Source organism: Melanerpes formicivorus, unplaced genomic scaffold (genome assembly GCF_026170545.1).
Source record: "Melanerpes formicivorus ecotype bairdi unplaced genomic scaffold, bMelFor1.0.p_v2 SCAF_98, whole genome shotgun sequence".
Taxonomy (NCBI): Eukaryota; Metazoa; Chordata; class Aves; order Piciformes; family Picidae; genus Melanerpes; species Melanerpes formicivorus.
Genome location: NW_027142450.1, coordinates 1,709,673 through 1,737,018, shown reverse-complemented (window position 1 = coordinate 1,737,018; position 27,346 = coordinate 1,709,673). Strand labels below are relative to the sequence as shown.

The following is a 27,346-nucleotide window of genomic DNA, read 5'->3' as shown; positions in this document are numbered from 1 at the left end:
TGGAGCTGTAGTGGCACTGGTTGCAGATGTACACAGGCTTTACGAAAAGAAAAGCATTCTGAGGATGTGTGTAGGTGTGTACACATGCTTTGCATTACTCATGGGAGGGGAAAAAAAACAGCAGTCAAGTATGTCAGTTGTTTTCCTATTTAAAGCACAATAATTATTTCAGATTATAAAAGAACCTGTCGTTATGTGCATGAATAAACCCTGGAACCTGTGGTAGTAGCGAGAGGATAGTCCTTAACGGAAGGGAATTGGAAGGAATTTCACCCATGACTCATTTTGGTTTGCCCCAATGCTTCTTATACTGTTCTTCAACTCCCCTAGCTCTTGTTAATGACAGTGAGTTGTATCACATAGGTCAGTGGTCTGATAATTTGTTGCAGGGTAGGTGGATTAAAAATAAAGCAAGACTGCTGCTGTCCAGATAATCCAGACACTGCAGTCCTGTGTATTGCCATGGAAATCCTGCCGTGGCATGGATGCAGTCTGTGGCCTTGAGGGGACCTGTCAGATGCAGACTGGAAAGTGCTACCCTGAAGCTTTGGGGATCACCACTATGAACTTCTGAAACTTCCCTTGTATGCAACATGAAACTTGACCAACCTAAACAGGAATGGAAACCCTCTGAAGAAACCTTTGTCTGTGGCGAGGTGGTGTAACATCTTCATCAGCTGCCTTACTTTCTCCTAGTGAGTCTTGCAATAATCTATTAATGCAGATTTGGAATCTGTTTTTCTGCTAGAGGTTTTGATACAAAATCTGAAATCCCCACTGGAAAAAAAAAAAAAAAAAAAAAGGATAAAAAGAAATCTTTGTGATTTGATTTGTTATTACTGTTCTGAAGGTAACAGAAGCCCTCACCCTGTGACTAGCAAATCCACGTGTGCATCTTAACTTTCCTTACCTCCCCTTGCATTTCAGCTAGATGTATCTAATGCCTACTTTCTGTTCACTACATTTTCCGTACCTGCAAATATAGTCACAGTATCACTTAGGTTGGAAAGGACCTCGAGGATCATCGAGTCCAACCTATCAACACAGACCCCATGACTAGACCATGGCACCAAGTGCCACATCCAATCCCCTCTTGAACGCCTCCAGGGTCGATGACTCAACCACCTCCCTGGGCAACCCGTTCCAATGACGAATGACTCGCATGGTGAAGAACTTCCTCCTCACCTCGAGTCTAAACCTCCCCTGGCGCAGCTGGAGACTGTGTCCTCTTGTTTTGGTGCTGGTTGCCTGGGAGAAGAGGCCAACCCCTTCCCGGCTACAACCACCTTTCAGGTAGTTGTAGAGAGCAATGAGGTCACCCCTGAGCCTCCTCTTCTCCAGGCTACACAATCCCAGCTCCCTCAGCCTCTCCTCATAGGGCTTGTGCTCAAGGCCTCTCCCCAGCCTTGTTGCCCTTCTCTGGACACGTTCAAGTGTTTCAATGTCCTTCTTAAACTGAGGGGCCCAGAACTGGACACAGTACTCAAGGTGCACAGTATCAATCCTATTAGCTTGTGCTGGCTCTAGTTTGAAGCTTTTATTTATTTTATTTCGAGCTTGTCTGGACTCCTCCTCTACTAATGTAGCTTACATAATCCTATTCTAGAGATGACAGATGTGCATTTTCAAAAAAGAGGATCTTGCATCCTCGTTTCATTTTGTTTTGCTGTAGCTTAATCAGTACTGTGTTAACAACATTATTTAGGAGATGTTATTGAGCCTCATGCACTTCATATGCATTTGTTAACTTGACAAAAAAAAATCTAATCAAGGCAGCTGGAGAGAGAGAAACTAGCACTTTTCCTGCAGTGTCTCACATTTTAGAACTAATACAACGTTGTAAGTGAAAAGAACACTTGTACTCAGACCAGGCAGATACAATTCTGGATTACTGCTATTTACAGCTACGCCTCTGTCCATATATCTTGCATTGTTTACTAGCTCAGCTGCAACTTCTCCCTTTATTGTCTCAGTTCCTCCTTTTCTCCACCTGCTAGTGCCCTAAAAATAATCTGCTTCAAGACTTAAAAACATTTTTCTTCTAATAATTGAAAAACCCCCCACATATTATGTAACTAAAATTAAAAGACAGGCTTGGAAAGAACACAAGAGGTCTTTCTGCACGTTACCTGTGTTGCCTTTGAAAGTTTCTTAATGTGGAGTTATATATAACTGTACACAACACAAATAGAGCTATCTGCCAGCTCTGGCTGACTCCTCTCAAAATAATAGTAATTGCATTTACAAACATTATAGAACTAGGCAAGCTGTTTAAACTACACCATCAATAAATGATAGTCCTAGAGCTCTTAGCAATCCCTTCCCTTGATTTCAATGAAAGATGAGCAGGATCTGCACCTCTGAAAAACAGATTCTTTGAAATCTGTCCCCTTGAAATCAAATCACCTGCTAAGTGCAATAATGAATTAGCTTGTTAGCACTCAGAAGAAAACAAATCTCGCTTCCCCCTGCTCTGATAACAAAATACTAGTCATTGCAGTCCCTTGAGGAAAATGTTGTCTGCTTATGCTACTAATAGTCATTTAACTGCGTCAGAAGCATCAGTGATCATTCCTGATGTCCAGTGGAAAGAAGAAAGTGCCAGCCACTCTTCAGACACGTGGGCAGTCATCTCCTGCTACAGTGGCAAAACCTCTTTAGCTACATCACTGCTCTGCTAGGTAATACACATTTTAAAGTACTCTCCTTGTATATTTGTTGATGAAACAGTCCATAACAATGTCAGCAACAATCCCTATGACAGTCTCTACAATAAGCAACAAGGAACAGAGGTAAAGCAGAAGTTTCATGGGAAGCCTTAACAGCAGGGGCCTGGCAGAGGTCAACAGCCAGGGCTGCTGTTTTCTCAGCCAGTAAGTTGCTCTACTTGCTCCACTGAAATTCCAAGTCCATTTGCATAAGGGAGTGCTACTCATATTTTCGCCTACATAATCACCATTTCACCTCACTCCTTCACATTAAACACATCTTCCTGCCCTAAGGTGCTTTCAAACAGAGTAAGTCTACCACGTGAATCACACCTCAACCTGTGAGTCTTTACAGCTCTGCTGCTAGCAGGATGTAATACCACAGCACATACAGGACTTGCCTTGTGATCACTCTTAGCCATGATCCCATCAACTCCCACAATGAGTAGAGACTGGCTTCCTGAGACATTAATGCCCCCCTTCAGAAGAGGCACACTTCCCTCCAACTTGGCACTGAAGCCACCCTGCAGAGCAAAAATTAGACTGTCTTAATCACAAGACTTAAATGAAATTTCTCTTAACAATATGGATGAGGACTTGCTTCTTCATAACATTCATTATCAGATAACAACATGCTGCAGTACCATGCCTAGTGCTACAGTTTTTATCAAAAGCTATTTTCCTTTTGATGCTACACATCCAAAAGCATTGCACAGCAGTAACCTACATGGATTCCACCACAGTGTGCACACTGATGCATTGTTTCCTTACTAACCCACAGAAATAGCTAGAGAGAACAGAGGTAAGGTTTCATACAATTTGAAATTGTAAAGTTAAAGGAATACAAAACACGTCAGGTTAATGTGAACACAGGTTTAGGAACAGCCCACTAAGATAGCCAATGTTAGTCTCCTGCAATTGTAGATCACCCTGCAATCAGCACAGGGGAGTCCACAGTACATCCACCAGATACAAAACACACCCAACTCCACCCTGTTCATGGACAGCATCCAAACTCCACAAAACTATTATATGCCAGGAACGACCATAGCTGATGTCAAAGACAAGGCAACACCCTAGACCTCCAGAATCATAGCAAATCTCTTGGGAAAAATGCCCACACAACCACTATGGTTTGTCAAAGCACTACATGCAATCAATGATTTTTAAAAGAAACGGAAAGAGGGACATACTAAACCACACACAGACCACTGAGAGAGATCTGCACCAACATATATTTGCAAGCAAATTTCTACTCTAGTACACAAGTCCACATGTTAAAATGCATAATTTATGACCATTTCCCATTCTCTACCAAATTCCTTTTGGGGTTCATGACATACTAAATCAGTTCTGAAATCCATCAGGGGGTGGGGGAATCCACTCTGTGTTTTTATCTTCAAAATTAATAACAATTACTAAAAACAACTGTATAAATTTACACTGAAAACAATGAATGCCTGTGCTGCTCAAATAGTGTAAATATTTACAATGCAAGATAGTGCTGAAACAAAACAATCTCATCAATGTTCAGTGAGGACATTGCTCACATTCTGTATTGTACACAGATAACAATCATGCATTTTTAGGAAAGCCCTGCGCTACATCACTTATTTTCCATTACATCAGAGGTTAACAGTTGAACAAGTGCCTAAGCAGCATTTCTTTATTAGTGTTTAACTACTACCAAGCAAAACATTCCTCTTAAGACAGAGTAAAAAGAATATACCATTGACTACATGATTCTGTGTTCTGAAGAAGCATGAAATTGTTCCTTCTTTGTCTCTGGGTAAATATGAAATTTCTGAAGTGGTGCATGTAAGAATGTATTTCTGGAGTGATGAGATAAATGCCAGTTAACTCTTTACTTACAGTTTTAAGTTACAACAAAACTTTTCTCTAGAAGTCCAGATTTCTGAATCATTATGATGAACCTTTAAACTCTGGGGAAACAGCTGCAAAGCACGTTCTTTAGGACTTGCACAATGAAACTGGAGAGCCCAAATCCAGTATCACAGTATCACCAAGGTTGGAAGAGATCTCAAAGATCATCGAGTCCAACCTGTCACCACAGACCTCATGGCACCAAGTGCCATGTCCAGTCCCCTCTTGAACACCTCCAGGGACGGTGACTCCACCACCTCCCTGGGCAGCACATTCCAACGGCTAATGACTCTCTCAGTGAAGAGCTTTCTCCTCACCTTGAGCCTAAACTTCCCCTGGTGCAACTTGAGACTGTGTCCTCTTGTTCTCATGTTGGTTGCTAGAGAGAAGAGACCAATGCCTTCCTGGCTACAACCACCCTTCAGGCAGTTGTAGACAGCAATGAGGTCTCCCCTGAGCCTCCCCTTCTCCAGGCTAAACAATCCCAGTTCCAGTGTCTTCAAAATGTCAAGTGTACAGTAAAAAGGGCAATGTACCAAGTACCCTGTGCCTGATTCTTCCATTAACATGCATCTCATCAACAAGTTTTGTCTTCAACCATAATTTCCCCACATTTTAAAGCAATCTGAACTGCTGGTGCAAAACTAGCTACCAGAAATCATTTTCTATTCCCCTGAAGTAAAACATATTAAATTTTAAATACACCAAAATACTACAAGTCAGTAAAATATAACAGATTTCGGAGCGTGGTTTTATTGGGAAGTACATTCAGGCATAGCATGCCTACTTTATGGTTTTTTGTTTCCATCTTTTTCTGTGTTGATACCTTTGACAACATCCAAAAAGAACCCCCTCTCCAGAGGGCAACACGGGAAGGACCAGCTCTTTGAGCTATATGAGAACTTGTGCTCAGCTTAGGGGGGTCCACAGTCCTATAGACATAAATGTCTATCTTTACTTCAAATATCACCAATACTAAGGCATGCCTGCTGGTTGTGATTCAGGAAGGCAAATCATTTAAGTTCTTCAGTTCAGTCACTTCTGTGCTATGGAAAGATAACAGCATTTTTGCTGTGGTATTGTTGCTTAACATGGCAGTGTACAGTACCTAGCACAACCAAGAGCACAGACTGAAGTGCTACAGTAAGATAAGCAATAGGAGTGGTACACATCTGAGTCAATCCTTCAGTAACACATCTGCATACTCACCAAAAATTGCCAGATCTTGATTTTAGATGGTTGCTAGACAGGTGAACATGATATTATTTCTCATCAGTTTCAACATGAATACTATCCTATGAAGAGTTTAAGAACCTCTGTGTCACAGCATTATCATTAAAAAGTAAAGCTATGTAAAGCCTACAGACAGAATCCAGGTCTGTGAACAGAATTCATTCCCCTCCAGTGCCAGAACAGCCTCTTCCGGCTGCAATCTTATCATGGGATATGTTGCGTGGTTAAAAAGGCTGCACATGCTCTTATCAAAAGTGTCCCTGGTATAGTTTTGAGGCCAAGCAACTGATTTCAGAAAGATGAAAAACAGCCTGGCTTCCTTCATCCTGGCTACCCACACCAGCACAGATACACTGGCAGTAGAGAATCATCAGCATAGTTTCCCTTCATTAGGGCGTTATTTCATGCGAGCGTGCTGGCACGTGTATGTTGGCTCTGCCCATCCTCCCCCACAACATTACTCTGTGCCACCCAGAAAGAAGGCACTGGCATTACTGAACCCCACAGACAAGGCACTCCTTACCACTGTCTATAAAGGGCCATTCATCTCCACCGTACCTAAAATAGCCACTGGATGCAATCATGAGATGAATACACAACTGTGGATTCATTTAAACCAGTGCCTTCCTACACAGAAAAGAAACCAGTGCCCAGCAGTTGTATCCTCACCCATTGTGCTCATTCTCAGTTCAATAATCAAGTGTTGACTCTTTCTGTTCCCTCCAGTATCAGTTCATTTCTAAAAATATTTAGAAGTTTAGGGATTATATGAGAAGTTTAGAGAAACAGCACAAACCCTCACCAATCCATTCTCATGCACTTGCAAGATCTGTATAAAATCAAATCCATCACAGCTTTCACTATAGCAGCATTTCTGCAGTCTGTCATCCACTAGCTGCTCACTGCCAGTCAACCACAGCCAGCTGCAAAAGGCTGCTTAAAGATAGTGAAATACAGAGAAATTGTGCCTATTCATGAGAAACCCTGAGAACTGCACAGGTCTGTTTCTTCCTACAAACACAGAATCAACAATGTTGGAAAACACCTCAAAGATCAAGTCCAACATGTCACCCAAGACCTCATGACTACTAGACCATGGCACCTAGTGCCACATCCAATCCCCTCTTGAACACCTCTAGGGATGGTGACTCCACCACTTCCCTGGGCAGCCCATTCCAATGGCTAACAACTCTATCTGTGAAGAACTTTCTCCTTACCTCAAACCTAAACTTCCCCTGGTGCAGCTTGAGACTGCGTCCCCTTGTTCTGGTGCTGGTTGCCTGGGAAAAGAGACCAACCTCCTCCTGGCCACAACCACCATTCAGGTAGTTGTAAGAGGTTGACTTGCAGGGCTCTGATGACCTGCAGCTTAAATGACTTTTTATTTGTGAGCCAAAATCCCATCAGTCCTGGAGGAAAACACTGCTGAAAACAGGGGAGCATTGAATCTGCTGAGGCCATATCAGAATTTTTGCATCAACTGTATATTCAAAGGTGCAGTGAGATAAATCCACCTGACCCTACCCTACTCTCCTTCATGTTTTCCAGGACCCATACCTGCTGACCATGTGGTTTTCCTTCTTTAAGTAGTTACAATAATATTCAAGGAGATTTGCTCTACCAAGGGGTAGATGAAATAAAATAAAAATACTACAGGCAAATAATTTGAATGTCAGCTGAATTAGGCTAATGGAGAGATAAAGACATTTATTTATTAACATTTTTAAATGGCAATTTTTTTTTTTAATTGAAAAGACTACTCACTATTCCAAATGAACAGATGTTAGACAGTCAAGACAAAAATCTCCAGTTTTCTGTTCACCTAAAACAGTTGGCATGTTCCACTCCAGAGACAGTCCCATCTTTGGCACAGGTTCCCACACAAGGGCTGTACAGCAACTTCAAGATGGTTAAAGTATTTAAAAACAAAGGATATGAATTCTGCTATTTTTGAAGTGTACAGGAATCCATCAGTGACCAAACGCTGTTGCTTTCTCCTTGGAGAAACCAACCATTCCTTTCACTCTCTGGGTGCTAAAAGAAGCAGTATTGTGCTTAGGAACAGGCATGGTCCACTCTGTGTCACAAGTGATCTCATGCCTGACAGTCCTCAAGAGCCTCAAGGCTCTGAATAAAGCCTTGGTCCTAGAGCAAGTTATACTTCTTGTTTTTCAGGGACATGTGCTATTCAGTGAATGGTATTGCCTGGTGATGGCAAAAGCTCCCATTACCATTGTCTGTTGAAGAAGCTATTTGGTACAATCTCACACCATGCACTTTTCCTGCAGAGGTAAGGAAAGATTCACAGCTCAGCCAGGCCAGCTGATCTCTCACTGCTCCATTACAGGGGGCATTAACCATCAAAATTAGAAACAAAACCAAAAAGGAGACTAAAAGGTATTCAGACTCCAATTTCAGGAAACATTAAATATCTCAGCTGTAGAAGGATTCTTCATCCTTGTGCTGCTTCTGCAGCAAAGCCAGGCAGCTGTCTTACAATACTCAACCAATGCTACCTAACAGCTTCAAGCAGGTAACAAAAACATAACACACATCCACCTGTCGGTTTGTGTGCTTGTGGATTTTTGTATGTGTGTGTTTTGTGGTTTTTGTTTGGTTGGGGTTTTTGAGGATGGTCATTTAAAGAAAAAAAAACCAAAAGAAACAACATGACACTCTAGGAAGAAGATGCCAACCAAGGAGGGCATCTTCTCTGCCTGAACAAAAAACAAACCACAAGGCACTGCTGGCAAAACCACACCCTGGGGCAGGACAAAGACTCACCACGAATCCAGTGCAAAGTCAGTGTAATCAACTTTAAAGCATCTGGTCTCAACCCAAAATTTCCTTCCCAAACATTGATTCTGCACAGACTCTCCTGACTGGCAAACCAGAGATATTGCTTCAGTCGCTGATACTGCCCTATAGCAGGTTATGAATTAGAATACTTCTTTGTTTTAGAGATCAGCTGTAGAATTAGATGGTGGAGGGTGGATTATTTTTAGCAATCATCTGACCAAATTGGACCTGCAGTAACTTGTAAATTAGTCACTGCTTTTTCTAAGGCTACATTTTACACATGAACTTCCAATGCAACACTTGGTATCTCTTCAACAAACATAATCAGTCATCTCTGCAAGGAGGAGAGGAAAGAGGAAGCAGATAACATACAGCCAAGAAGAGACTTAAGTTCTTCGGGTTTCTTACTCAAAGTCTAGAAAAAGTGGCAAGGGCAAATGAAAAGGTATGAAAAGGCACAGCTGCCTTCACACACCAGTGGTGAAGACACTTACAAGCTCAAGTAACCCATCCCTCTGTGACAGCTGTCATGTTGGAATGACATTTTTTAATAGAAGAGGGCACAGAAGGCCCAGTGACAGTGTACTGTACTGTTTTATTGATCACCAGGTTAAAGCATGACTTAGCCTGATAGTGATTTTCTTTTTTATTTTGACACATTCCAATAAAGGAAGAAGAAATGGCCCATGGAAAAAAAGGCTTGGCACAGAAACTTGCCCCTCCACTTGATGCAGAGGTTGCTGGAGACTGATGACAAACAGCATCTCAGAAAAGAAGGTCTGTGTTGCAGTATGCCCATGTTACTGGCCTCAGTAGGATGCCCTGTGTATAGTCAAGAGAATTCCATTGCCATTCCCTGCTGACAAGAATAACTTTCAGACTTGAAGCCAAACAGTTTCGTCATCTTGTTAAATTCTCTGTTCTTAGCTCAGATGTCTCTCATATGCATTAGTTATATTACATCAACCATGAAGATCTATCCACGAGCCACACATGATACAGCCCAAAGGAGGTCAGTCAGAGCTGTCTCTCTTCCCTTATTCACAGAAGCTGCAATGCAAACTGTGTGATAAGGGATAAGTACATGCTTTGTGGGGTCACGTGTAAAGGAATTTAATACTAAAACACCAAGATACAACTTCCCTGAGCAAAGCATCCACCCTGCAGCAGAACCATCCCTGCAGCTTCCTTACACAACTCCCGCAGCAGGCACAGCCAGTTAAGCCAGGCTAAGCCAAACTCACACAGGTTTTACAAACTGGAAAGCCTAAACACAGCAGCTATGAAGGACCTGAAAAGGCAGCTGACAAGCAGCCAGCCAACAGTCTAAACAGCAGGATCCCTGAGGACATCACAACCCTACCAGGTCTGTGTAAAGCACCTGCAGTACTGCACAGTGAGAACATGTTGACTGAAAAAACTTCCCAATAGGTATTCAAAGACAGGTAAGAGAGACTGAACACACACCCCAACTGACAAGCAGTACTCAAATACACAGCAAAAGAAAACCATAACAAATGCCTAACAGACACAATGGAAGATCACAGCCAAGAATAAAATGCATAATGTACCTAATTCCCTTTCTCTTTAAGGAACTGATCCTGACTCAGCTTCCTCACTCTCAGGCAGCTGGACCACAAAATGCTACGCTTACTTCTTGCCAGGGTATCACTAACAAAGGAAAGTGAGTGAGAAATCCTATCTTCAATCAAACATGTTCAACAGCAACTGAGCTGGGATACTTGCAATGTGGTTAGAGAAATTGATATCAACACCATTAGTGAGTAAAAGCCTAGACCTGATGCCTCAGGGTCTCCAAAACACCAAATGCTGACTCTGGGAGACTGATCTTGGAAATAAGAAAACCACCAAAAGACTACAAAGCATACATCAGACTTACCCCACCACTGCATCTGGCACATACATATGTATAGGAGATGCTACCATACTTAATTATGTGCACCTCAGATGCAGCCTTACTGAGCAAGGGTGAAAAGCAAGGCAGCCCTGGTGCAAGGCACAGCATTTTGGCAGGGCCATCTCCTGATGCTTTGAACAAACAGCTTTGAGGCTGTAGTTCTATTAGCACTTTGTATGACCTCTCTAGGAACAAGCCAAGCATTTCATTTAAGAATGTAATCAGATACATCAGGAAAGGTTAAAAAGGAATAATTTTGAACCTCTTCCTATTTGGAAAATACAAGAGAGTTGCAAACCACACGTTCTCAATGATTTGCCTGGAAAACATAATTGTGCAGTTTTCCTACACTCCCAGGAGGGCACATAAAAAGAATCTCATCTCTAAAAGACCTTGGGAGCTGCAGAGCTCTGCAGGTGTACTAGAGCAGAACTCTCTCACACACCTGCCAAAGCATGTAGCAGCTTGTACAGAAAAACATGGAGTCCTTTGAAGCCTTGCAATTTTGTAATAAAAGTAACTTGGTGAATATTCTGCAACATTTGAAAGACTTAACTTTAGCGTCTCAGTCAGAGGTTTTCCTCCCCTGTCAGGCCTGATCCTAGCATGAATGATACCAAAGAGCTGAACATCACTGTCAGGAAAATCACAGAACCAAAAATACACATCTCATGAAAAGGAACTGCTAAAAGGCAACATAGAGAGTTTCCATGCCCATAAGCAATGAGATATTTCAAAGCTACAGTGTTAAAATGCTCCCTAAGTACACTAATGCATTTAGAAGGCTAAAATATTGATCTCATTTTTATTTGCTTCTGCTTTGTTATGCCAAGAGCAAAGCTAAAAATCTCCATCCATCTTTTAATCAAACATACTACTTCTTTTTTTGTTAACTCCCAAGAGCAAGTCAGCCTGACATGACTCCTGTAATTTTATAGAGAATTTCTCCTCCCTCCACCCCCTTATGTTATCAAGCATCAATTCTGTGAAGGTTGCTGCACTGTGCCAGCTCTAATTTAAAAACAATACTTAACCATTTTTCTTAGGCTCCCAGAAGATCTTGCAATGGAAGAAGGCCATCCCATGGACAGAAGGATTAGCACAGTCTGACATCCTACAGTTTGGTATTCTGTGGCTGCATGCTCCATATAGGCCACATATAGCCACGTGAACCATCTTGAGGCTAAAAAAGTGCTATCTCCACAGGCTCTAGTGCAAGATGAGGCTGCAGCTCTAGGTTGTGACACTGCAATTTAGATTCCCTTCCTGCGACATCTAAAGTTCCAGCAAATAACTGACATTTAGCCAACAGGTTCAGGAGTTACTTGAAGTGTGACTGCATAAGCCCACTTCCCTGTGCACAGCAGGCTAAAAAATAATAATAATAATAAATTTAAATCCTCCACACTCTAAGAACCTTAATAAAAATAGGACCGAGGTAACAATTAGGTTGCAGGAAACTAAGGAACACATAGGTGAAGTAACTGAAGCCGGAAAATAAAGGCCAGAAGGAGGAACAAGATTCAGATTTCCTGTCTCTTACAACAAGTCTTTAGCTGCAAATGAACTTCCTCTTCTTTTTAGACCTAAAAAGATTTTTTTTTTTCCCTTCTTTGCCACAGGTCAGAATTTAGTTTAGTATGTATTTATGTTGTTTGGTATAAGAAAATCCTCTCACCTAGAGATCCTTTGCCATGTGAAAGAGTAGCAACTCCTTTATAAGTCTTCCAGCTACTTGGGTTTTTTTTATACATGTATTACATGCATGCACTTATACCCACATTTTATAGGAGGAGCTTCAATGTCACAGACTGGTCACAGACAGCACTAGATGAAAATGACTCTGAAAGCTGTGATGACAATAATCACATTTAAACAGAAACCATTTTGGATGCAGAACTACAGGGGAAACTCACTTCATTTACCAGAAAGGAAGGAAAAGCAAAGCCTACAGTTAACTTCAGAGAGAGCCAGACTGCTCCTGTGTGTATTTTCCTCTCTGTCATCACCTATAGCAAACTATTACCTAGTGCTCTTCTCATTGCTCTAGTATGTCAGACTTCACCAGACTTACTATGAACAGAAAATCCACTGCCAGCTTTCACTTTCTATCTATTGCACTTAACAGTATGAAGAACTCCGCTACAAGCCCCTTAAGAGATGTTTGCTGAAGGAGGCCATGGGAAACAGGAAGTAACAGGACAAAACCACACTCAGATAGGGCAATAGGAGGCATTTGGAAGAATTTCTTGCTATAATGTGGCACATATTATGAAAGCATGGCAGAGTCCTGTATTGCACCACTCTCTGCATTTCAATTCCCATAGATTCAATTTCACATTCCCATAAAAATATATATGCACAGAAAATAAATACATAAATATACACATACATACAGAAATATGCCACATTTTCCCATTAGCCTTCCTCTTCTGATGAATTTGTAGTTACAAGAGATTATAACAGGGATTGGCCTAGTAGTGAATCACCCTCAATAGCACACTGTGCTTTTACAACTAGAAATAGAGGGATCAGAGAGATTAATCCTCTGTCCTGGATGACACGAAGAACCAGTGACAGTGAAAGCAAGTATAAATATGCAGAAAAGGCACTTTGTCTTACTACAGCCCCCTTTGCTTCTGAAGGAGACTCTTCCACCAAGAAATGCCTTAAAGGTTATTTCAAATAAAATTAAATAAAAGTCATTATTTTTGCAAAGCCTGCAGTAACTGGGTGAGGAGGAGCTCCCACCAATAATCCCTGTGACATCACCTTCCTCTCCAAGGAAGGTAAAGGCCAGGTTCAGCCCTGCTGCCATAAGGAGCTCTTAAAGTAGCAAGATCTGACTGAATACTTCATCAATATTTAATTGGTGCTATAGGACAGTTTATATACAGTGATTCTGTTGCTTCCAGTTCAGTTTATATTACTCAAATGATCCTCCAAAGCCAAAATTCACCCGTGTATAGAAAGCAGAACTTGAAACACGACTCTGGTGACAAGCACATAAGTGCATTCCCCCCTCAAGCTGCACTGATGGCACAGAGTTATTAGAATTGAGTCTGAGTGACAAATTATTCTGGTCATCAGAACCAACAGATCAGACCCAGACAAAGCCTATCTGCTTATTAAGAAAGATTGTGGATATTTTCCATATAGATACCCTTCCTTACATGCTCAGGACGCACAATAAAGAGGAACAAACAGACTTTTAAGAAAATAAAGTATATTTGGAAGGAAGGGAGGCACCAAGGATTTGCATGCTTTTTTTCAATAAAACAGCAACTTTGTAACCTTGCACCATTTTGGTTTTGTTTGGTTTGGTTGTTTGCCTGTCACCCTAGATCCTTCCATCTTTCCTTCCCTCTGAATTATTCAAGTGACCCTTTAATTCAAAAGGAAAGTGTTTCTTGACCTATGTCCAGGACATGACAGCAGTCAAGCTACCCACTCAGGGAAGAACAGTTGGGAACCTTTTATATTCCTTGTAATGAACCTCTTATCCCTGATGGTCTACAAACACATGATCTTACCAAGTCATGGCCAAACTGGGGGACAAACACATCCTTAGTGGTTTTCAGCCACCTCTTAAATGACATTCCTAAATCCAGTAGCTGTTTTCCAAAGCAAAACTCTGGCACAGTTGTTCACAACCAGTCTCATCTGCAGAATGGACTGGTGACATGCATTGTGCATTTCTGATGCTTTTTGAAGGACACACAGAAACTTAACTGATACACAGGATTTGCCTACCCCAAAATATATGACAAATATATTCCATATTGATTATAGATACATATTCTGCAAGGTTTACAACTGGAATCCTTAAATGAATCTCTGAGGATAAAGTACTCGTCTATTAGTTGACTCTATATCAAACTATGGAAAAAGCTCAGCCACAATTTCTGGAATCTTGTAGTATTTCCCACTTATTAGATATACACTGAACATCAAAATTGCCAACACTGTTTTCAGTCAAATTCAATTAACCACAACATTCTGTAGACCTCTGGTTAAATTCAAGATGTAATACCAAGCTCCCCTCCTTGCCTGCAGGTATCAAAACTGAACTCCAGTGAGGTAGCAAACCTGATAACCAGCTAAGTACATAATAAAGGCCAACCTTGCCTCTAGTCCCTGAGGAAAGAAACCGCAAGCATTAGAAACTGCTGATGCCTGAAATATCTCCTGCTGTTTGTGAACTGTCTTGTCTGTGTAGTGATGTTACATTTAAGAATAACACAGCACTTGAAGTGTACATTTAATTCCAAAAAAGACTGTACTTTCAAGGCTCTTGTCCATTTACCTGCCCCAGAATCAATAAGCATGATGTAATCTGTTATTTGTGGTCTTTTTATGCTTCACGTGAATACCGTTAGATACCTCTAAAACATTGTGGGAAACAGTGAAAAAGAATCGGCTCTGGAAGTGGTGAGTCCTTTGGACAAGTGTCAGCAAAAGTCAGGCCACAGGGTTAGTATAGATGGCCCTAACTTAGTGAAGAAGTTTCAAGCACTTGGAGCTGAGTAATTTCACAATGAACAAAGCCCACACAGCAAGTTTAAGGCCCATTCTGCTACGCCAAAAGCAAGCTGCCACCAAATTTTTGCATGCAACACACAAATCAGCAAAACAGAAGTCATAGTAAACTCTCCATCAATTTTCACTGTGGAAATTAACACAGTGAATTAGATGTGTGGTTTACACGGTTCACTCAGTTCCTGCACCAGATGCTCCAGAAAAAGAACAGGAGCAGACAGTAACTGGATAGTTTGTTTCCCAGGAAGACTTCTCACCTAATACCTCACACCTTGGAAGTGCAGTTTTCCCCAGACTTTAAGTTGCTTGTTCTTTACAGCCTTCTACAGCTTTGTTATTCACTATTTTCCTGCTACACACAGAACTGGTTGAAGCACAACGACATCCACTTTTTGCAAGCTCCTTCCTTCAAAGCCTTTTAGTTTTTTAAAGTAGCCCAAATACATCCTCTTACAGCATACAAGTTAGACGTTTCTACAAGATCAAGAGTTCCTTGTTTATTTGGGGGAGGGAGGAAGGGCAGGACCAGAGCAAAATAAAACAAAGTAAATCAATAAATATAAGAGGACACTTCATACCTGTTTAATTTTTCTTTAAGAAATGACCATCCTTGCTCAATTCTTCACTGTTTCTGAAGCTGGCTTTCAGTCACATTAGGACTAACTGCTTCTGAGGTATATAGCAGGAAAGACCCATAGTAGGAGACTCCTTTTTCTTGGCAGCAGAATGAATACAGGACTTGTAAGAACTCTCTCCTTGAGCAGCATTACTACTGGGAGCTGCCATGTTCCTGCAGTGATTTGCCTCTCCCACTAATGTGAGTGTTTAGAAGGGCAGGCAATAAGGAGATCAGACTAGCAGAGAAAAGACATTGGTACATTGTCCCAAGCACATGTGACAGCCTCAGCATCTGGGAAGACTGAGCCCTTTCACTCCTGAACCTGGGACAGTTGCTTGTCCAGAAAGTTAGACCTCAAAACTGGGCAAGTGAATCCAGGCAACAGGTGGATTTTCTCACTCATCTGGACACCTACACCAATTCTGGCCACATATCCATACGCTGAAGCATGGAAAGGGTTGTAGCCTTTCTTCCAATGTGAAACCCAAACAAGAAAAATTGCTTCTTTTCAATTAATTTGCCTGTATAAGCAAAGCTGGTGGGTAAGTCGCTCTGAAAATCAAGTTGAAAACCCAAAATAACACCAAAAACCCCCAATACCATAACAAGAAATAGTCAGTGGATTGTGAAATTTCTAAGTCCACAAAGTCACACAAAGTTCCCAGCAAAGGGGCAGCTGTTCAGACTTTCAGCAATTTCTCATTTTTCCCAGGCAGCTACCAGGTTGCTCAGGGAAGTCCAGCACCAAAGGGTTTGGGACACAGCTGAGAAGCTGCAAACACCGCTTAGCAGGTATCATGCTGGGTGCCGTGGTGTACCCTTTGGCCAGGACCCTAGATGTATCCAGCAATCATGGTCCAGATGCAGACTTATGAGCAGTCTCCATCAATGAAAAATGATCAGTGTTAATGTATAACAATTTTGACCAAGGCACCTGCAGGAACAACCTCAGCCTCATCTGACACTACTCCAGAACTAATTTCACAAGTCTACAAAGGGTGCTCCCGTTTCAGCTGAACTGTTAGTGTCAGACTTTTCCACCTTCATCTTCCTTCCAAGATCTCTTTCCATCCCTGCTCAAGATCTACCTAAATTGTCCCTTCTCTGTTCACACTGCTGGGTTATTTCATAAATTTGCCATGCTCAGAATTGTACAAGTCCTTTGCCAACTGCAGAGCCTGAGCTGTGTGCCCTCTTGCCCTGCAGTTTGTTTCAAAACGATTTTGCATTGGCACGTTATCGTCACAGTTTTGCTTGCACTACCAGCCACCGAAACGAGGAAAAGTTAAAGTGTTACAGTTTAGAGCAATCCGAGCATTGCTCTATCTTCAAACTAGTTCTAGGAGGCATGAAGGAATTCTGACTATCTCTCAGTGTGCCATGAAACTTCACACTTCATTACAAACACGCTGTGACCAGTATATCTTGCGTAAAGCTTTATCTTTGGTGTATCTTCGTTGCACATCACTAACCGAATGCAAATTCGGGTCCTCCTCCAAATCGGAGCCCTACTGTAAACACAGCGTCCTTCCCACCCGGCTGATCCCACCTCGGTCTCTCCCGAGCGGCACTACTCCTGCCGGCGCCAGTGCGCACACAGACGCGCTGAGGCTGGGCAAACAAAGACAACGGAGGTGGAAAAGCCTCTTACCAGCGATTTCGGTGCCGCTTCCTCAGCTCCGACAGAGAAGCAGCCCTCAATTCTCCGAGCGGAGTCTCCGCATCGGCCAGTGACGGTAGGGTCCGCAGCAGCTCCCGCCACACAGGCCGGCGGAGGCGACCTTCGCGGCCATGCCACACTCCCGTCTGTCCCGGCCGACACGACACGGCCGCCGGTCCCACGGGGGGCAGCCTCAGGCTGAGCCACACCGCCCCCGCACAGCTGCCTGTTGCTTGCCACCGGCACCAACCGACTTCCCGCAGCCGCCTCACCTGGTGGCGATCGGTCCCACCAGAGAGGCGAGACGGTGTTCGTGGGGGCAGGACGAGCGGAGCAGCTGCTGCGGGATAACAGCACCCCCCCGGGCAGGCGGTCCCTGTGCCGGCCGAGCGGCACCGCAGGAAACCCGCCCCGGGCCACTCCCGCGGCCCAGCCTCGCTCCCCCGCGGCCCTGGCCTCCCCCGCGCCGGACTCGGCTCGGCCCCGCGGCGGCGGCTCACCACAGGCAGGGCGGCGGCCAAGCCTACCTTGGTGCCCCGCACAGGGCCCGGGCCGGCGGCTCCTCCTCCGGCTGCGGCGGCTGCTGCTGCCCATACCCGAGGTCGGAACGTGGCGGGCCGGAACGCCGACGGAGCCAGGGCCTGCGAGGCTCCTGCGGGCCGGGGCACCCCCCGGGTCTCTCGCCCGGCTCCTGTTTACCGCGGATCGGCCGCCGGCTGGGCTGCCTGTCAACGCGCCGCCCCGCCCCGGCCCGCCCCCGTCGCCTTGGCCCGGAGGAGGACGGGGAAGCGAGGCGGCAGCAGTGCGGCGCGCAGGCAGCACCCTCCGGCGGAGAGGGTGGCCCTGGGGGCTGCCCAGGGTGGGGGAGCTGCTGGGGCCGACGCCAGACGCGGGTTTACCGGGAAACGTGAGATGAAAATCGGCAGTACAAAGAGTGATCCTAATGTCACGTCCGAGAGCTTGCTTTTTAGTCTGATGAGGGTCCGTAGCCATCGTCAGAAGGTGTTTTGTAAAAGTTGTTCACCTGCATGTATTGATTTATCAGTGGAAGACCATGTAAACAAAAAAGTTCGAGTACCAAAAGGATGCTAATACGTTGGCCCCATAGCTATGTCTGGGTGCCACACACTCCGTTGCTGTTTCACGCTACCCTTTTGCAAGTAGCATAGTTTAGTCATTTCTTCCCAAAGAGGAATCTCCTCAGGAGTCCTCTCAGATAAGCTGAGGTGAATTATACAGGAAAAATCCAAAGGGAGAGATTTCCTCTGTCCAGATGTAGTATCTATCCCCCTAGGGAATAAGTGAAAAAGAACAGGAAGAGAGGCAGCCTCATTGAACTGTTTCTGTCAGTGCAGCACAGACAAGAAAACAGATACTATTAAGAGAAAGAACAGAAAACAAGGAAAGCTCCTGCCTTGACATCCAAGTTCATTCACTAAGCCTACTCATAGTTTTTTGTCTCCTGAGTCTGCACCTTTCCACATCAATAATTTACAGGACTCCAGGGAGATTACATTTACCTTAAAGAACAGTGAGAAGAGTATAACGTGAGTAAGGTAACTCCTTTTGATGCAGAGTACAACCACCTCCTACAGAATAACGGTATTACAATAGGCTCTCAGAGCACAGAGAAGCTGTGCTGAAATTTGGTTGTTACCTTTTGGAGTTTGGGCCCAGCACACTCATACAGTGAAAGTGGTAGACTCACCACACAGAGAGCACCCAGTGTGTCTCCCAGGAAAGAGAAAGGTGTGTCTACAACTCCTATTGAGTCATATGTAGACGGAAGTTAGAACACATGCTTAGATTGTATCTCCTTATAAAGATAGGGCATGGTAAATAAATATGTGATGATAATCATGAGAGGCAGTGTGATGATAATCTTGATAGGCAGTGCATCATAATGCTGGTGTGTAAAGAGAAGCAGTTTCTATCCTAAACTGTATTGATAGCTTACCTTGAGGCCACAGGGATAGCTCAGAGGCTATTTTCTTCCTTCATACTCTGTTTTATTGCGTTCGGGTTTTTAAGAATTACTTTTCAGGCTAGGATTGTATTCCACTGTGGCAACAGCAGAACTCACCACCCAGTACTGTGTGCCAGAGTACAAACAGGGCCTGTAGACAAAACTGGTATATAAGTTAAACTATACAGAAAAATAGCTGTGCAGATCTTCCTGGCAGACTAGAATAACTAATGAGTAGGCTTCAAATGAAAGAAGCCACAGTAGGCCACCACTACAACACCCTTAATTCTCAGGGGGAGCAAAAAATGCCTTTGCAGATCTAAGCCTTCCCTGTGTTTCACAGTTATTACTCCAAAGTCTCTCTTTCCCTCAGAAAGTCTGTCTAGTAAAGTAACACATGTTGCTGTTCTGGAGTTAGAAGTCTCAGCAGCAACCTCCCAAACACAGAACCGCAGAGCTAGACTAAAGCCTCAATGCTAAAGAGCAAGCACTACTATGGAACATCCTCCTTGCATGCCTTCTTACAACCCTCAATAAGAAATGCAAACCTAAATCTTTGCAAATCCTCCTCCCTCAAATTTGCAGCTAATTTATAAAATAGGGAAGAACAAACTAAAGCTAAGGGTCTTTAATCAAATGGAAACCTTAAATTCTAACTAGCATTGCTGTTCATAATCTGAGTAGGAAATACAAAAGTTTTTTTTAAATTATGGGAACAGAACATCTCCAATTTGCTAGCTGGATACCTCTGGCTCAAAGTTGAGGGAAAACTAGCTTCACACTTAGGTGAAGATATTGACAGGCTCCACACAAGATCTAGACCCAGCAGAATGCGCTGATCAACGTCTGTTTAAGAAAGTGGCTTTTACCAGAAAAGCACTGGACTTCAAAGCTTATTTAATAAAAGCACTGCTGGACCTTCAAGGAGGTGATTTGCAGATGTCCTAATGAGTGCCTGAAATTATTGAACTTCAGTCTCAGTTGCAGGATATAAATTAGCACTGTGGTAAATACTTTTTACTAAAACCTGACCCTGGAAAATCCCTAGGATGAGATCATTTGAAACCCACCCCTGAGACTAAGAGGCATCAGCCATTAAAGTCTCACTTGGAAACCAGCCTGGGGGGGGGGGGGGGGGGTGGTGGGGAAGAAGGCATCCCTGAAAACCAAATTGTAACCTTTCTCTCAATACAGTGATGTAAGACCCTTGTATGCTGTGGATTGAACAGTGGCTGCAGCCAGCCCTAAATGCAGCAGGTTTAATGTGGCATGGCGTGTGACAAACAGGCATATGACTATACACCCCAGCAGACTTTAGCAACTCTTCACAGTCATGTGAGGGTGCCTTTGAAGACTGACAAGATTGGATACAGCTCTGAGTCTGTCTCTGCAGATAAGCTTTTGCAGTCATAAAGCCTAACCAGGCCTCATAAATGCTGTCCCCTGTTGAAGTGTTCTGGGGATTTTCTCATTGCTGAATCTCAAAACTAAGGAAAAGGTTGTCAAATGCAACACACTGACCTTTTAAGATAATTTCTCTAGGTAAAACCTGTGGTCTAGGTATTGGTGAACTGGCTCTAGTGAAATCCAATCAGCATTAAGGTGTCACATTTGATTAAGGCATATTAACACTGCATTTAGTACCCAGATGAAAGAAATGAGAAGCCCATACCTTAGTCCATTCTTTGTACCCCAATAAATTTAATGCTTGAATGTGAAGCTCAGTGACAAGCAAAATGCCTCCAGAGGTCAGGTGGTACTGCAGCTGGTACTACAGCTCACCATTTTCTTCCTCTGTTTTGCAAAAAGAAGTAAAAACCAACCAAATCCATTTCCTTCTCTATGGATCAGAACTTGGAAATGGGACCTGACCGGTGCACTGCACTTCCAGATTTGTTGCTCAGACCACTGAGGAGCGTATACAAAGTTCTATTAACTTACTCTCCCCCCTCCAAGGCCAAATATGCAGAGGAGGAAAGACATTTTCTGAGACTACCTCTTAGCAGTCAATATTTAAGCATTGGCTCTCCCCACTGCAATGAATAGATTGCATACATCTGACATTTAATGTGGTGAAGGTGTAAAAATAGGCAGCCTGGTTTTGTGTAACAAAACCCAGGCATCATCTTCCTCATATGCACAGCTTTTGAGCTGAACTCAGCTAGATGCCCTCCCTTACACAGATTTCCTACATTTCCTTCTCATATTCTAACTAATGCTATTTATATCCTGTCCAGACTACATATAGATTAGTAATACTAAGCATTCCTATAGGATCTCCCTTGGAAGAGCCCTAGGCATATTTTACCAGATATTATTTTAATCAAAACTGTAGAGACTTCCATTTTAACAGTATCTTGAGCAGCTTAAAGCTAAATATACAAAACAGGAAAATGGGAATCAGGGAACTGAAGACGACAGAAAGATCTCTGAAGTATGCTTCAAAATTAGAGGATATTCAGGGGACATCAAGCATAATTAAGGCTCTGGAACAGCAAAGCAAGTGAATTGCTACCATAAAGAAGATGAGTAAGAGGAGCTGTAATACAAACATAGAACATGGTGACTATTCAGGAAACTCTTCTCTCTCATAACACTAGACCAAATTGATTTCAATTTTTAAATGGTAGGACATTCAGAACTAGAGTAAAAGGAAATATTTTTTGCATTATACATAAATAGAAACAAATGAGACTATGAATCCATTGAAATACAAAAATAGGTTTAGACCTTTATAGGCCTCCAAATTAATATCATACTGTAGAGTAAGACAGCAAGTTCTTCACAATTCAGATAAGGCATTAGCATAGGAGGTAAGATCCAGCATTGAAAACAGGTTCATGTGCATTCAGTTACAGAATTCTTCCACTTTCTTCTAAAGTGTCTATTATCTCCTGTTCTCAGACACAGATGCTGGACTGGATGGATCTAAAGCTAATCCAACCTATATTGAGGAGTCCTGTGTTTCCCCTGAAGCAAACTACCTATGATCACTGTCAAGACAGAGAATGCTAAGAAGAAATCCTGTTACTCAACTCTCAGTCTCAAGACCATGTTTAAAAAAACAAAGATAATTCATTATTCATCTTTGTGCTGTAACTTTACACCAGCCAGTGAAAGTTTTTAGTGAACCACTACCATAACCCAAATACAGCCCATTATGGCAATAGTTCCAATACTTGACATTAAATAAAAATTATATTCATGCAAAATAGATCGAAGTCTACTGTTCAAACAACATCAGGTCAAATAAAAGTGTTATCTGCACATTATGTGGGAGATTAAGATTATGAAGGAAGAGAAAACCATAATTGTCTGCTTTAAAAAGGATGTTTCAAACTATTTTTCCTTTTAAAAAACTTTAACAGGTTTATTTCCATCTCATTAACCTTCTTAATCACATACCATGCAAACCACACTATTTTTGTGATTAGAGATTGTTCTGAATTTCTGGTAGAACACCTAATTCGAATAGAATAGAATAGAACAGAATAGAATAGAACAGAACAGAATAGAACAGAATAGAACCGAACCAGACCAGGTTAGAAGAGACCTTCAAGATCATCGTGTCCAAACTATCATCCAACATTACCTAATCAACTAAACCATGCAACCAAACACCCTATCAAGTCTCCTTCTGAACACCTCCAGTGATGGTGACTCCCCGGGCAGCCCATTCCAATGGGCAATCACTCTCTCTGTGTAAAATTTCCTCCTAACCTCCAGCCTGAACCTCCAGCCTGAGACTGTGTCCTCTGGTTCTGGTGCTGGCTGCCTGGGAGAAGAGACCAACCTCTGCCTGTCTACAACCTCCCTTCAGGGAGCTGTAGGGAGCAATAAGGTCACCCCTGAGTCTCCTCTTCTCCAGGCTAAGCAACCCCAGCTCCCTCAGTCTCTCCTCATAGGGCTTGTGTTCCAAGCCCCTCACCAACTTTGTTGCCCTTCTCTGGACTCATTCCAGCAAGTCAACATCCTTCCTAAACTGAGGGGCCCAGAGCTGGACACAGTACGCGAGATGTGGCCTAACCAGTGCAGTGTACAGGGGCAGAATGACCTCCCTGCTCCTGCTGGCCACACTGTTCCTGATGCAGGCCAGGATGCCATTGACCCTCTTGGCTGCCTGGGCACACTTCAGGCTCATGTTCAGCCTACCATCAACCAGCACCCCCAGGTCCCTCTCAGCCTGGCTGCTCTCCAGCCACTCTGACCCCAGCCTGTAGCACTGCATGGGGTTGTTGTGGCCGATGTGCAGAACCCGGCACTTGGATGTGTTAAATCTCATGCCGTTGGATTCTGCCCATCTGTCCAGCCTGTCGAGGTCCCTCTGTAGGAAAGTACCCTATTGATGACCTCCTCAGATCTGTTTAGACTGGCCTGAATTAGGGCCAGCATGAAATAATCACTGTCTTCCTTATCAAAGATTGTCTTTGTAAATTAATTTCTTGGGCAAACCCCAAAGTTGTTATTCTTAAATGCCTCTGCTGCCCCCTGGTGTCTCTTTCTGTAGCTTCATACAGAAAGCTTACACCTCAACCAGTTCCCTACCTCCCAAGTGCCTATGTGAGAAGTTACACAAAAAATAGAGGCTCACATTTCCACATGCAGTTTTTCTGCACACTGACACTCATAATTTGTGAAGAATATCTCATTATAAGCAGGCTTCATTTCAGTACGATACTGTAGAACAAACAGAACCTATCTCTGATACTGAACATTGCTAGTAGAAATAGCTTTCATATCCTTATGTAGCTATGTATACACACACTATATGAGATATGCCTCTGAAGAGGTATACAGTGAGCTGGGAAAGAGCTGTTTTCCTTTTTCATGCAAACTTCTGTAGATATACTACTAACTTGCTGGTTATGCACAGTGTTTAGTTTTGGTTGGGTTTTTGTTATTGTTTTTTACTAAAGAACCATTAATGGGAAAGGCAAATCAACACCTGGAGACAAAATACTTTTCAATAAATATGCACACAAAAAACAGAGCAAAAAACCCCCCAAACTTGGTTCCATCAACAAAACCCCCAAACATACTGGAACAGGCAGAACCTAAAGCTATAGACAGAGATTCACATATCAGGAAGCCAAGATGCACATCAGCTTCTGCAGCTTTCTTAAATATGCATACTTTTGATGCACGGGATGGCTTTGAAACAACTGCCTTTGAGTTATAATCAGAAGTAGCTAGTAGTCCCAAGAAAAAATGGGGATTTATTCATGGAATTCCATAGCTGCAGGAAAGAATTTGGCTTACAAAGTCAATCCAGATGTGTCTGGATAATGTAGTTTCATCTTTTGAGAGAAAAATTTTCAGAGAATCTGGCAAGAGACTACAAAGACTGTGAATTACAACTTGTTCTTTAACCATATGACTGTCTTAGCAGAACTCTGAGATGGAAGGATTCATCAGGAAAAATCCTACAGGATCTCAGGAGGTCCAAAGAGCTGAAGCAGAGGACCCCCTCTTTAACCTATGGCTGTAAATTCTAATAAAAACAGAGTAGTGGATTTCATCTCAAGAGGTAAAGTAAGGCAAACATTAACTGTAAACAAAGCAGTGGGGGAGAACAATGACCAGCTTGCTGAAATACTTAGCTCAAGAAGGCTACCTGATAAACAAAGAGAGGCTAGGAGTATAAAGTAAGATGAAACCAGCAATAGCCCAAGCATAACGAGAAACATATAGCTCTGTCCCCAATTTGTGTATCTGACTAGTTTATCCCAGAGCTGCTTTCAGGCTGGGGTCTCCACTGACATCTTGTGGCTTTTGTGTAACACATCATTGTTGAAAGGCAATCCTCCTTATCTTGTCAAGCAATTGCTCTTTTTTTGGTGAAAGTGGTAGAAAAGCTTTTCTGTTTAGTTAAAATGTTTTGCTTGCAAACCCTTTGATTTCTTATCTACTCAGTGTGTGTAGAGAAAAGGAGGATAAAGATTATATTGTGAAAAGGAACATCCCTTTATCTGTGCACAGATATGCTTGTAACATGAAACAGTACACCTAGGTAACCTTAGAAACATCCAATACAAATTAGGAATATAAATCAGATAAAGAGAACAGGAGATTGGTTTGGTAAATGTCTGCTGAAAATGTGACTAATGACAGTCCTACATATTTAAAAATCAAGAGTTACCTGAACAATATCTCAATGGCTCTAAACTCATCTGATTCACAAGAAAGAGCCTAAATTTATCTTTCAGTTGAGCATATCTGATTGCTTTTAGACAGTAATCTCTAAGCAGAACATTAACTACAAGAAGGCAAGAATATTTTTTGTTTTCCACCCAACACTCCAACCATTACAAACATTGCCAATCTAATCTACCCTAAAATTAAGGTAAGAACTGCAGTACTCAGAAACAGCCCAGGCACACACAACTACATCATAGTTTCACATGGCTTTCTTAGTTATATGAAAGTCCTGTGTCTCACTGCTAACACAGAAAACAAAGAAAGCATCAAATGCATTTCAAGATGAACCCAATTTACATAAAAATCTGAAAAACTTGACCCAGTGTAAAAGCTACAGGTGGGAGCAACTCCTTACAAGCACATGCAACTCCAAACCCACAATTTAAATCCAGGAGATGGTGCCCCATGATGTAAGTTGGAAACACTGCAGCTGAGATTGTAAGAAGGCACCAGTGCAATTTTACATCTCTGGGGACTGCAGACTGAATAGAGATGGGAACTGGAAACAGACAGATCCTTATCATCATAGCCTTCTAGAGATTTCAGAGAACAGAAGTATTTCATTCAAGAGGCCAATACATTTCTGACCCCTCTGTGGCACTCATCAATTTGACACAAGAATCCTGGAGGTAATTCAGTAAGAGACCAGCCTGGTTATGCCTCACAGGTCCTCAAGCATGAAAAAAATATTTGACAGGAAGGTAGAGCACTCAAAGTAATTTTAAAACTTCCATTATGTAAATGCTTTTTAGTACAATCTAATTACATGAACAAATACACAAAGGCTAAACATTTGTCTATAGCAGATGCATTGCACCACAGAAATGCAAAACACTTAGGTAAGTTTACACGGTAAACTAATTAATCCAAAGCACACCTTAACATGGGACTCAGTAAAACCCAATAGAATATAAATTAGCAACAAAACCAATTATTTATGAATTTAAGTGCTCTTAAGCCTGTACTACTAATTGAAAATAAAAGTGTCCATAACACAGTACCAGAGATGGGAATAAAACCAGAAGAGTTCTGCACAAAAAATGTCTGTATTCAGTATAATCCAAAGGAGGTATAATAGAAGTTGAGAGCAACTACACACACAGAAATTAGGGTATTACTACATTTCATTTCCTGAAAAGAATTGTTGTACAATTCCTTATGCATATGCAGAGATGAGTCACAATCAAGATCAACTCAGACACTTCCTGCCACATATCTGTTACGTAGGCTTACTAAAATTTGAGTATGGCCCTTCTAATGCACTGCAAAATAACTTTCTGACATTTATGCAAAAATCAGATTAAGTGATGGTAACTGATATGATTTTAATGTCACTTTTCACCAGATCTCTACTGTATCTACAAAAAGGCCAAAACCTCTGTAAGTATTTTTTAGTGGTAAACAGCAGGGGAAAAAAGGCATTAGCTAATCTCAAGCTGTGCCAGGGGAAGTTTAGGCTTGAGGTGGTGAGAAGGTTCTTCACAGAAAGAGTTGTTAGCCATTGGAATGGGCTGACCAAGGAGGTGGTGGAGTCACCGTCCCTGGAGGTGTTCAAGAGGGGATTGGACGTGGCACTTGGTGACATGGCTTAGTCATGAGATGTTGGGTGACAGGTTGGACTTGATGATCTTTGAGGTCTTTTCCAACTTTATTGATTCTATTCTAGTCTATTATTAAAGCTGCTGAGCCACATATAAGGAACTGTTGGGAAAACAATAGTACATTTGCCCTGTTGCTTACTCTTTGTCATCAAATACTTTGCCATGCTGGAGATGAAATAAAAACTACAGTGTATTCACAGTACCCAGCACTGCTCAGTAAT

At 42.5% G+C, this 27,346-nt stretch overlaps 1 protein-coding gene across 5 annotated transcripts in view; it reads right to left on the bottom strand.

Moving 5' to 3' along the window:
* MARCHF8 (membrane associated ring-CH-type finger 8) overlaps nucleotides 1-18,065 on the bottom strand; it is an 84,502-nt gene extending 66,437 nt beyond the window's left edge. For 3 of the 5 annotated variants that reach the window (XM_068166185.1, XM_068166190.1, XM_068166189.1), the window contains exon 1: nucleotides 17,888-18,065. The gene's annotated coding sequence lies outside the window, so the exon portion shown is untranslated. Of the gene's footprint in view, nucleotides 1-15,659; nucleotides 15,728-17,351; nucleotides 17,705-17,887 lie in introns of those variants that run through there. The other 2 variants (XM_068166186.1, XM_068166187.1) reach the window with 2 other exon arrangements.
* Between the last annotated feature and the right edge of the window lie 9,281 nt (nucleotides 18,066-27,346).